This window comes from Bubalus bubalis, chromosome 4 (assembly GCF_019923935.1).
Source record: "Bubalus bubalis isolate 160015118507 breed Murrah chromosome 4, NDDB_SH_1, whole genome shotgun sequence".
NCBI classification, from domain to species: Eukaryota; Metazoa; Chordata; class Mammalia; order Artiodactyla; family Bovidae; genus Bubalus; species Bubalus bubalis.
Window position 1 is genome coordinate 84,033,366 of NC_059160.1, and position 13,359 is coordinate 84,046,724.

The 13,359-nt window shown below is 38.9% G+C and overlaps 1 protein-coding gene across 8 annotated transcripts in view; it reads left to right on the top strand.

The window, feature by feature from the left end:
• TMEM117 (transmembrane protein 117) overlaps nt 1-13,359 on the top strand; it is a 649,146-nt gene that overhangs the window by 425,551 nt on the left and 210,236 nt on the right. The gene's annotated exons all lie outside the window — the stretch shown is intronic.

The window sequence follows — 13,359 nt, forward strand, 5'->3', positions numbered from 1 at the left end:
GCCCAATTATTGCAATGAGAAAACAATCCATGTCTTACAGAACTTTGTTTTTTGGTGGAGTCAGTGTTATTTATATATATTTGAACAAGCTTAGACAGAAATGGTAGGAATACAGAAGCAGCAATAAGGGCACTTCACCAGGCTGTGTGACACCGCGCAAGCACGGGGATTCAACCTGATGCGTGAAAAGTTATCTACTCTGACACTCAGAAGCCTTGTAACTGATGATAATTTGAACTTCATAAATTGCGTAAAGTGCATACTGCTTACCTGCATTTCAAAAAGAAAAAATAAAATCTCTTTATTCTTGGATTTAATTCAGAGATTTTATTTTTTCATGTATAGACTCCAAAAATCATGGTCACTAAGTACTTGGAGGAAAGTGTACACTCTAAGCTATCTTTATGCTTTAGCAATATTACTAAATATTGCTTTTGATATACGGTATTTTGAATTCAATTATTAGCAAGTAAACAAAAATAGATTTTTTACTACTATATTTTGTAGATGTTTATTCACAACTTGTCTCTATGAGTCAAGTGTGGCCTATTTTTATGATGCATTTAAATTTATATCTTTTCCTATTTGTAAGCTCCCCATGTAGCTTGACCAGATAATATATAATATAATAATTATAGCATGTATTTACTGAAGGTATGTTTTGCTCCAGTCTCTGTGCTGAGTATTTACTCATTTCATCCTGATAACCCTATAAGTAAGTGTTATTACTATAAGTATAGGTCTCTGACTTTAAGGCTCTAACTCTTAATCTTTACACTAGACTGTCTCTAGAAAAATCAAGGATACATTGGTGTGCAAATTCCAAATGATTATCCTTAATCATTATTTAGGTAATGGTGCTAAATAAGAGTGTGAAATTCTGGAAGATCATTCTACCCTATAGAATTCTGTGCAGGGGTTTTAAGAATCATGATTTAAAAGGAGATAAACTCTAATTTTGAAAGTGTTTATGGGCTATGTCTCTTTTAAAATATCCATTTGCTGTGGAGGATTTCCCTGGCAGTCCAGTGGTCAAGACTCAGTGCTCCCTTGGTAGGGCACATGGGTTCAATCCCTGGTCAAGGAAGTAAGATCCCACATGCCCCTTGGAGTGGCCAAAAATAAATGACTAAGATAGTCATTTATTTTTTTCAATCCATTTACTATGTTTACAGATATTTTGTATTATTAAATGTATCTGCAGAGGCAGCTCGTTGATTATTGCAGGCTGCAGTTGCAAAGAGTCGGACACAACTAAGCAACTAACACACACTTTGTTTATTAGATAATATATTTGAGAGATGATTTTTCATTGTTATATTTCAGAGCATGGAGAGCATAAAACAACTGGAGGAAAATTTAAATACCAATTTGAACATATTTTTTCCTATTTTATCCATTACATATAGTCAGATTATCTTGACAACAGTATTCATGGTTTTAAAAAAAGGAAAATCTGATGTAAAAAGGTGAATAAGGAAATTATGTGGGAAGCAAAGAAATCTCCTTTTTTGTTTCTACTTTTCAGATAAAAGGGATTTAGCAAGTATAAAGAACATTTTTTTTTTAGCTCTAGGAGATAAAAATATAGAAATCATTGGCAAGGTTTTAAATGAAATAAAAGATAGTATTTACATACTCTGTGTCACCCATTCAAAAAGAGGTTTTGTGTTTTTTTTTTTTTTGGTTTTTCCCTAGTGAAGGAGAGATGAATTTATGTAAACAAAAGAAATCTGTAGTAAAGAAATTTTGCAAAGGAAAGGCTTTATAAATTGCAGTGTGATTGTGTGCCAGAGTTTAAACATTACAACATGCAATTATGTTGTTGTAAACTTACCTTTTACCTATATGTAGCTGCTTTAACTCACATTTCTGATTCTATCAGAAAGTATTTCATTTGCAACTATGTGGCTAAGTTCTTCCTTGATTCTTAGTAATAGATGTTTCTACACTGGAGGAAATGGTTCTTTCTTTCAGTAAATGTGCAAAGGTATATTTATATCATGGGCCTTTAAGCCTTGGAGGAGACTCAACTATGGTAGGTTTGAAAATACTAAATGCAAAAGGACAGACTATAGAACTACCCTTCCAAAGCCCCATTCCCAGGCCTTTTGTTAACTACAAAGAATACAAGTTTAAAATCTAAATCCTAAATTAATGCTGTAATGTGTGTGTGATCAGTTGTGTCTGATCTTTGCAACCTCATGGACTGTAGCCTTACAGGCTTCTCTGTCCATGGAATTCTCCAGGCAAGAATACTGCGGTGGATAGCCATTCCTTGATCCAGGGGATCTTCCTGATCCAGAAATCGAACCCAAGTCTCCTGCGTTGCAGGATAATTCTTTATGTCTCAGCCACCAGGGAAGCCCCAAGTTAATGCCACATACAGTTCTATTTTCCAGAGGGACGCCCAAAGCCTATTTTCACTCACCTGTATCTGAAGTAAATGTGTACATAAACATGGACATAAAATAACAAGTAGGATAATACTTATGTTAGCGTCCATCTCCCTGCTCTATTTACTCTCTGGAGACATAATTTATATGCTTTTGAGGGAAAACATGTTGCAAAGATATTTCCCAAAGTCTTATATTAAAAAATAAGGGAAGACACTCTTCTGTAATTAGTAGGAGAATCAGTGGAAGAAGAAACTGGGAGAGCTGGTGGGTCATTCGGGCTTCACAGATACTTCAGTTCCTTGCCCTGGAGACACATTAAGAGGATTGCACTTTTCTGCACCCTCTGATCACATGACTTGTTTTGACCAATTAAAATGTGCGTGGAAGAGACATGGGTTACCTCTAAGTAGAAGCCTTTAATTGCCAATGAGAAGCATTGAAAATGGCTCCTTTCTTGGTAGCCACTGTTGGAGTTTGAGTCTAGCTGGAGCCCTTGTCATTCAGGCTCCATGAATGACCAGAATAGAGCCAGCATCCTTAAAAACACATGTAGTGTAAGTGAGGAATAAGTCTTTGCAAATGTTAAGCCACTGAGGTTTGGGGATGTTTGATAGGGCAACAAAAACCAGCCTGTCCTTATGTACCCTAAAAAGTGGAGTGCTGTCACGGCAGAAGGTGAAAATTTTTCTCTTTTAAGGGCTGGACAGAAAATGGCAAGGAAACCAATGATGGAGGCTAGAAAGATGGCAGTGCAGATGGTATAGTGCCAAAGCATTTGGTAAAAATTGTGGCCTGTGATTAATTAGATGCTTAGACTTGGAAAGCATAGTGTATGGCTATGTGTGTCTGGATATAACCGACCTCTTCCATTCTACTCTGTTGCATAGAAGAGATTGCATTTCATTTTTTCTGTATTTGATGATTCAGTTCAGTTTAGTCACTCAGTCATGTCCAGCTCTTTCAACTCCATGGACTGCAGCATGCCAGGCTTCTCTATCACCAGCTCCTGAAGTTTGCTCAAACTCATGTCCATCCAGTTGGTGATGCCATGCAACCATCTCATCCTCTGTCATCCCCTTCTGCTGCCTTCAATCTTTCCCAGCATTAGAATCTTTTCCAATGAGTCAGTTCTTTGCATCAGGTGGCCAAAGTTTTGGAATTTCAGCTTCAGCATCAGTCTTTCCAATGAATATTCAGGACTGATTTCCTTAAGGAATAATTGGTTCGATCTCCTTGCAGTCCAAGGGACTCTCAAGAGTCTTCCCCAACACCACAGTTCAAAAGCATCAATTCTTGGGTGCTCATCTTTCTTTGTAGTCCTACTCTCACATCCATACATGACTACTGGAAAAAACATAGCTTTGACTAAACGGACCTTTGTTGATAAAGTAAGGTCTCTGCTTTTTAATATGATATCTAGGTTGGTCAAAGCTTTTCTTCCAAGGAGCAAGCGTCTTTTAATTTCATGGCTGCAGTCACCATCTTCAGTGATTTTGGAGCCCAAAAAAATAAAGTCTCTCCCTGTTTCCATTGTTTCCCATCTATTTGCCATGAATTGATGCTGGATGCCATGATCTTAACTTTTTGAAGGTTGAGTTTTAAACTAACTTTTTCACTTTATATATTTTTTTAAAAGTACTTTGTCTAGTGCCCTTATGGTTTGGGCTGGCAACTTTTGATCATGATTATCTTTATTCTTGACTGAGAAACAAATGAGCTGATGCTGGTTTTTCTACTTTGAGTATTATGGTTATTACTCAAGTCTAACAAGGTTATTTGACCAGACAAGAGCTAATCAAGAAATGATTATTGTCTTAATATATATGTGTGGGAGAGTAACATGATAACAATAATAATAAATGAAATAAAGTAATAAAAAGGACTGGAGAATTAGGAAAATATCAGTCAGAAGGGTTTTAGTAATAGCTTTACTAATATCCAGATGTATGTCCTATATTTCTACTTTGAGTTTCTACTTTCTTTTCTGTAAAAGGGATGTTTGTTACTTCATGCAGTCCTTTTCAGCTCTGCAATGCTATTTTTTATTGTAAGATTAAGGTGTTAGAGAGTAATTCTGTCTGCTTTACTCCAGAGAGCAGAATATGGACTGCTTTGGTCTGAATGTTTGTGTCCCTCCAAAATTCCTGTGTTGAACTCTTGATGCCCTCTGTGATGGCTGGACCTTTGGGAGGTGCTTAGGTGGTGATGGTGGTGCCTGTAGAAATGGGACTGGTGCATTTATAAAAAAAGGCCACAGCCCATGCTACCACGTGAGGACACATTGAGAAGGCACCAGTTATAAATTAGGAAGGAGGGTCTCACCAAACTCGACCATGCTGATACCTTCATCTTGGACTTCAGGCCTCCAGAATTGTGAGAAACAGATGTCTGGTGTATATGTGTCACCCAGCGTGACCCAAAGTGACCCAGTGTCACTTTGCCCTTACAGCCCAAGTGGACTAAGATATGAGTCAATGAGTGTAAGTCCCATGAAACAGATTTAGGTCCAAGTATGAAAGAATGCCCTAATAACATGAGCCTCTGAGTGCTGCATGAGCCTGTCTGATGTCCTGCTAAATTCCCCATCAGTGGAAGTATTCCTGCTAAGACTACTACATAATCCTTCAGGGATACTATACAGGATTTTCACATTGAATGAGAAAAAAGATAAATCACTTAAAATTTTCATCAAACTTCAAGATTCTCTGACTCTGCATTTTTAACTAGAAAAGTACTGCATATTGATTTTTAATAGAGAGGATACTAATTATAATTTAATATGTTCTGTATAATTCCATCATCATTATAGCAAAATTTTTGCAGCAGACAATAATTCATGAAAGGTTCCAGGGGCAACTAGAGTATGCACAGTTTTTTTGCCTCACTTCCCAAGTAATAAATGAGCCCATATCTTCTCTCTGGATGGATTTTGTCTTTTTGCCTTCAGCCTTCCTTCCACATCAACATACCTCTTTATGCAGTTGTCTATCTTTAATTAAAAGCTGCCTCTGTGAGGAAAAGCAGAACATTTTTAGCCCAGGTCATGTAACTGTACCTATTGAATCAGTCACCTTCACCTTATACACTACACTAAGTTAACAGGCTCCATTTAAATCTGGCTACTTCACAGTGCATGGATCCAAGGATATGCTTCACCTGGTTTTCTTGTTAAATGTTGAGTTTCCTACTGCTGGATAAATAGATGATTGATGTTGCATTACTGTTTTGTCAGACTGATGTGTTATATCACTTGGTGATTTTCATGTAAAAAGTAGATTTTATATTTATGCCTTAGGGATTTAACTCTCAATCATATATTTATGCCTGGGCATTAATACCCATGCCCTTCAAGACATAATTTTGCTGAATTAAGAAAAAGTCTTATTGTCATTAACTTATTTAAGTAAATGCTTAAGCACTGGGTACAATATGGTTAGAAGTGGTTAGAAGCACAACTGGAGCAGGTTGCCTGACTTTCAGTCCTGGCTTTATTACTTACCATGTGTGTCAGTTGTTACTACTTTGTTTTACCTGGTATTATGGTATGTTCACTTCATGGGAAATAGATGGGGAAACAGTGGTAACAGTGTCAGACTTTATTTTTGGGGCTCCAAAATCACTGCAGATGATGACTGCAGCCATGAAATTAAAAGACGCTTACTCCTTGGAAGGAAAGTTATGACCATCCTAGATAGCATATTCAAAAGTAGAGACATTACTTTGCCAACAAAGGTTTGTCTAGTCAAGGCTATGGTTTTTCCTGTGGTCATGTATGGATGTGAGAGTTGGACTGTGAAGAAGGCTGAGCCCAGAATTAATGCTTTTGAACTGTGGTGTTGGAGAAGACTCTTGAGAGTCCCTTGGACTGCAGGGAGATCCAACCAGTCCATTCTGAAGATCAGCCCTGGGATTTCTTTGGAAGTAATGATGCTGAAGCTGAAACTCCAGTACTTTGGCCACCTCATGCGAGGAGTTGACTCACTGGAAAAGACTGTGATGCTGGGAGGGATTGGGGGCAGGAGGAGAAGGGGACCACAGAGGATGAGATGGCTGGATGGCATCACTGACTCGATGGACATGAGTCTGGGTGAACTCTGGGAGTTGGTGATGGACAGGGAGGCCTGGCGTGCTGCAATTCATGGGGTCGTGAAGAGTCGGACACAACTGAGCGACTGAACTGAACTGAATGGTATGTTATGGAAACAATGGCAGCTTTTATTTTCTTGGGCTCCAAAATCACTGAGGATGCTGACTGCAGCCATGAAATTAAAAGACGCTTGCTCCTTGGAAGGAAAGCTATGACACGCCTATGTATGCACAGTTGCTCAGTCATGTCTGACTCTTTGCGACCCCATGGACTGTAGTCCACAGGCTCCTCTGTCCATGGAATTTTCCAGGCAAGAATACTGGAGTGGGTTGCCATTTATTTCTCCAAAGAAAAACCTAGACAGCGTATTAAAAAGCAGAGACATCATGTTGCTGACAAAGGTTCCTATAGTCAAAGCTATGGTTTTTCCAGTAGTCATATATGGATGTTGGACCATAAAGAAAGCTGAGTGTCAAAGAACTGATGCTTTCAAATTGTGAGCTGGAGAAGACTCTTGAGAGTCCTTTGGAAAGGAATGAGATGAAACCAGTCTATCCTGAAAAAAATCAACCCTGAATATTCACTGGAAGGACTGATGCTGAAACTGAAGCTACAATACTTTAGCCACCTGATGCAAACTAGTGACTCATTGGAAAAGACCTTGATGCTGGGAAGGATTGAGGGCCGGAGGAGAAGGGGGCAACAGAGGATGAGATGGTTGGATGGCATCACTGACTCCACGGACATGAGTTTGAGCAAACTCAGAGAGATAGTGAAGGACAGGGAAGCCTGGTGTGCTGCAGTCCATGGGCTTGAAAAGAGTTGGACACAAATGAGCAACTGAACAACAGCAGATGTTACAACTGGTATTATGAGCACCAGGTGCTCTCTATGATGCTGAGAATATAACTTTGAAAGAGAAAATAAGGACTCTGACAGCTTAATGTTCTCATAATACCTGTGAGAAATATGGTAGTAGGAGGAAATACCTACCAAGTCTAAGTGCTGTGATATTGTTTGAGGTGAGCTATAGGGATGGTTTACCTAGGGGTGAGATATCATCCAGGATAAGGAGTAGCCAGAAACATGATGACTGGTTAGGTATGTGGATTCAGGTGAGGCAGAGGAAGTTCAGGGTATTGTTGAGTGGTTAGGCCTGAGCCACTAAAAAGATGATTATGGTACTCACTGAGATAGGAGATCCTGGTGGAGGACTAAGTCTTAAGTAGAGGTGTACTGAATCCAGACTTGAGCATGTTCTTGTACTAATTGAGATACCTACTATGCAGTTCTCTATATGGACGTGAAGCTAAGGAGTGATGTCTGAGACAAAAATACAACTAACGTTTGTATTTTGATTTACATTTTTATACTTTTGTAGATGTCATTATCTACATATATACAGTGTTTGAGTGAGTGTAGAATAAAAAGAGGGCTTCCCAGGTGACACTAGAGGTAAAGAACTGCCTGCCAATGCAGGACTCATAAGAGAATGGGTTCGATTCCTGAGTCAGGAAAATCCCCTGGAGGAGGGCATGGCAACCCACTCCAGTATTCTTACCTGAAGAATCCCATGGTTAGAGGAGCCTGGCAGGCTATGGTCCATAGGGTTGCAAAGAGTATGGCACAACTGAAGCAACTTAGTACACACACACACACACACACACACACACACACACACAGAGTGAAAAGATCTGCTAGAATAAACCTGCAGAGCTCTTTTATTTAGGAGCAGGCAGAAGAGGCATCTTCAGAGAAGACAGAGAAAGAGGGGACAAAAAGAATGAAAATTCCAAAAAAGGTGTGTCATGGATTTCAAGAAAAGAGAGAATGTCAAGAGACAATTATGTCAACAGTGAAATGCTGGTGATATATCAAATAAGATCAAAATGCAAAGTGTCAATGGGACTTCACTCTAAAATTACCATCAGTGATGAGCTTGACAAGAATGGTTTTCTGGAATGTTGCTGATAGATTCCAGATTTGTACCTCTCTTGTATCAAGGGTAAACCCATGTTTAGAAGAGGAGGAAAGAAGAACAGTGAGGGAATTCAGAAGGTAAGAGAGAAAAGTAGAGGAACATTTATATTTAAAAATTAATATTTCCCAGGAAAACTTAAATATAGTTTACTGATTTGGTTATTAATGTATTTGTTGCATCCAGAGCATATTCATTTTTCCCCCAAGAGATAGAGCTCATTTCAAATTATTTGCTGCCCAAATATAATGAAAAGCTCTTAAATTCTGTGGTGACAATTTACTGTTTGTTATTTTCATGTTTTAGTAGGAAGATAGAGAATAAATAGTTAATAGAGTTTTAAATTATAAGTCTTTAAAAGTTTAAAGAAATGTATTAAAGTCAAATGGTGACTCAGTTCTCTCCATATTTCTGCTCAGATCACATTACTTGAGAGCATGACAGCATCTTACCATGTCCCTAGGACTGTGTTCCTGGTACACAGTAAGCATTAAATATACCCTTGTCATGTTGACTACTTTGGTGAGGACTGTCAAATCTAAGATACTCTATGACATTACTGAAAATTTCTTCAGAAAGAAGACTTCACTGAAAATGATGAGGATAATTAAGAGCATTTTGACTTTTTGATTAACTGATATGTTTATAAGAAGACTGATAGTGCTTAGGAGTTATTTTCTGAAAAATGTTTAGAAATGTTTAAGTTTAAAAAAAATCATCTTGGTTATAAATTATGTGCTTTACGTACACTAAAAAGTCAATTAAAATAGCATGGGATATGTTTCTACAGAGACTTAACATTAGCCACACACTGACCCTGAAAATTTTAAATTTAGGATCTTTCCCTCATCTCTTAAAGGTGAGTTAAGTTTAAGGAAAAGGAATTCAATAAATTGGTGTTATCTTACTTACTAGTACTTCCCTCTTGTGGGGCTTCCCAGGTGGCACTAGTGGTAAAGAACCTCCCCGCCAATGCAGGACAAGTAAGAGATGTGGGTTCTGTCACTGAGCTGGGAAGATCCCCTGGAGGAGGGCATGGAAACCCACTCCAGTATTCTTGCTGGAGAATCCCATGGATGGAGGAGTGTGGCAGGCTACAGTCCATAGGGTCGCAGAGTCAGACACAACTGAAGCAACTTAGCACACATGAACCTCCCTATTATAGGCTTTTATTTTAATTGCTAAGCCTGGAATAGCAACCCTGAGCCCAGGAACAATCCTTGGATTTATAAATCTTTGAAAGAAAATGCCCTTTAATAATGGGTTGGAAATACTGCATAGTTTTTCTGTGTAACAGTTATCGGTAGAACAGAATTATTCCTCTTGTTTTAAATTTACTGGTCATATGGAGTACTCCCCTGGGCTGGGAGGCCTATACTTTTCTAAAGTATAGGTCATGTTTTCTAAGGTCCCTGAGTTCACATATAATAGTATAAATGCACAAAATTAAAATATAAACAATAAATTCTAGAAGAAAAAAAGCAGCATTTAACCAAATTTAGTGACTCAGTTCATCTCAGCAGTGTAGGAACCCTTGCCTGTCTTTTCCTTCTTTCTCATTAATGCACCCTATCCCACTTTCTCTAATAGAATAAAAATGCAAGTCTTTCATATTAACAAAATTCCAAGTATTTCTATGACTCTACCTATTAGAAAGCCCAAATATTATCTTCACTCTTGCTATTTCCCTAGTAACTATTAGTGGAATATTTTGAGGTATTTATCTTCATCCTGTATATATATTTATATGCAAAGTACCACAGTACAAATGTCTTGAACTGTCTCTTCTAGCATAAAAAGTCCTCCTTAAACCACTATGAGGTACCATTTCACACCAGTCAGAATGGCTGCGATCCAAAAGTCTACAAGTAATAAATGCTGGAGAGGGTGTGGAGAAAAGGGAACCCTCTTACACTGTTGGTGGGAATGCAAACTAGTACAGCCACTATGGAGAACAGTGTGGAGATTCCTTAAAAAACTGGAAATAGACCTGCCTTATGATCCAGCAATCCCACTGCTGGGCATACACACTGAGGAAACCAGAAGGGAAAGAGACACGAGTACCCCAATGTTCATCGCAGCACTGTTTATAATAGCCAGGACATGGAAGCAACCTAGATGTCCATCATCAGATGAATGGATAAGAAAGCTGTGGTACACATACACAATGGAGTATTACTCAGCCATTAAAAAGAATACATTTGAATCAGTTCTAATGAGGTGGATGAAACTGGAGCCTATTATACAGAGTGAAGTAAGCCAGAAAGAAAAACACCAATACAGTATACTAACGCATATATATGGAATTTAGAAAGATGGTAACAATAACCCTGTGTACAAGACAGCAAAACAGACACTGATGTATAGAACAGTCTTATGGACTCTGTGGGAGAGGGAGAGGGTGGGAAGATTTGGGAGAATGGCATTGAAACATGTAAAATATCATGTATGAATTGAGTTGCCAGTCCAGGTTCAATGCACGATACTGGATGCTTGGGGCTGGTGCACTGGGACGACCCAGAGGGATGGAATGGGGAGGGAGGAGGGAGGAGGGTTCAGGATGGGGAACACATGTATACCTGTGGCGGATTCATTTTGATATTTGGCAAAACTAATACAGTTATGTAAAGTTTAAAAATAAAATAAAATTTAAATTAAAAAAAAAAAAAAAAGTCCTCCTTAAAAAAAAAGTGTTTTGTCTTTGTGGGCTTTGGTCAAAACCTGCCTATTAGAATTAAAGTTTCCTATTCAGGAGATAATTAGTATTTCAGAAGAGCTGTCAATCTTTATTTAAATCACTCCCATCCTAACTGTCCATCAGCTTTTTGCAGTCTGAATAAGACAACAACAAAGTCTCAGTGTCACCTAGTACAGCTGGTTGTTTAGTGCCCATGATTTATTTTGGTTTACATTCAATGCTGAGATGGGTGAGCCACCAACTCAGTTTCTGTGGTATATCATTCACTGTTGGAAGCTCACAATTGATTGGTTTTCAAACCAGGATTGCTGGTAAATAATACTTCAATGTTCTCTGCAAGGCAGATCTTTTACTGTTATCAACTGGGAATGAATCATTGTTTATTTCATGAGCCACTGATCAAAACTAAGGCAGTTAAAGAATACAGGGCAAGGTTCATCCAAGACAAGCTGAGGCCTGGGACAGTCACCACCCATGTACAGTTTCTTTCTTTCTGAATTCCCCCCAGCAGTTCTGGTTCCTTAATGCCCCCTCTTGTTTTCAGAATATCCTATTCCTACATTTTTCCCTGCTGGGCAGATCTCCCTGTACCTTCTCGCTTTAGAAGAAAGGATGGATTCATTAACCATGTTAAAGACTGAACTGCTTTGATGCTTGATGTTGCACCTGGGAAGCTTTCTGATGAAGTAGAGATAGAATGTATAGGCAAGTGTCAGATCAGATGAGACTAAGTTTGTTCTCACATGTGTATTTTTAGCCTAAAGTGAAATTGAAAGTTGCTCAGTCATGTCTGACTCTTTGCAATCCCATGGATTTCTCCAGGCCATGGAATTCTCCAGGCCAGAATACAGGAAAGAATACAGCCTTTCCTTTCTCCAGGTAATCTTCCCAACCCAGGGATCAAATCCAGGTCTTCTGCATTGCAGGCAGATTCTTTAACAGCTGAACCATACGGGAAGCCCAAAAATACTGGAGTGGTGGAGTGGGTAGCGTATCCCTTCTCCAGCAGATATTCCCGACCCAGGAATAGAACCAGGGTCTCCTGCATTGCAGGCAGATTCATTACCAACTGAACTATCAGGGAAGCCCTTTATTTAGCCTAAAGGTTAAATAAAATCTGATTATAATGGCTGGGCATATGAGTGACTCACATTTCAGAAACCAAACAAGAACCAGTGTCTCCATGTGTAAGCTGGACAAAGCTTTGCTCCGGAGTGATCAACAAAACATGCAAGCTTGTCTCACTCATTTATTCATCAAATGGTAAAGAATCTGCCTGCAATGCAGGAGACCAAACCTGGGTTGGAAAGATACCCTGGAGAAGGGAATAGCAACCTACTCCAGTATTCTTGCCTGGAGAACTCCATGGACAGAGGAGCCTGGTGGACTACAGTCCATGAAGTCACAAAGAGTCAGACACAACTGAATGAATAACACACTATTGCCCGTATTAGGCTTTCTAATGTGAATGCAACAGTGAACAGGAAACATACATAGCTCTTGCCTCACATGATTTGCTGTCTTTCTTACCAACTAGATTATTGATTGAGTAGAAATAAATAAGCAAATAAAATTATAAATAATGATAAGTTCTAAGAAGAAAACAAATACCAGGTATTGTGACCTTTTCCAATTCTCTCCCTCTTCAGCTCACATTTCTTGAAAGGATTGCCCACATTCACTCTCCACCTTGGGCTTCCCTGGTGGTTCAGTGGTAAAGAATCTGCCTGCAATGCAGGAGATTTGGTTCCCATCCCTGGATCAGGAAGGACCCCTGGAGGAGGAAATGGCAGCCCCCTCCAGTATTCTTGCCTGGGAAACCCCATGGATAGAGGAGTCTGGTGGGTATAGTCCTTAGGGTCAAAAAGAGTCAGACATGACTGAAGTAACTTAGCGTGCATACACTCTCTACCTTACCATTTGCCAATTACACTGTCATCTCTACTCTTCTTCTACTCCATGGTGGCTTCTCGTCATCAGTTCTCCTGAATTTCAGCTTTTGTCAGATTTATATTGTACAAACCAACACTGTTTTTGAGGTTAACCAAGCACTTCTGACTTTGGTGGGCCATCTTTTATTTTAAGGTGGTCAATTATGGAAGGACATAGTTGAGAAGTATTATCTTGACTATTTAAATGTTCTTTGGTTCAAATAAGAAAGGGGAACTTTTGCATATGGGTATTAGACATTATGTTA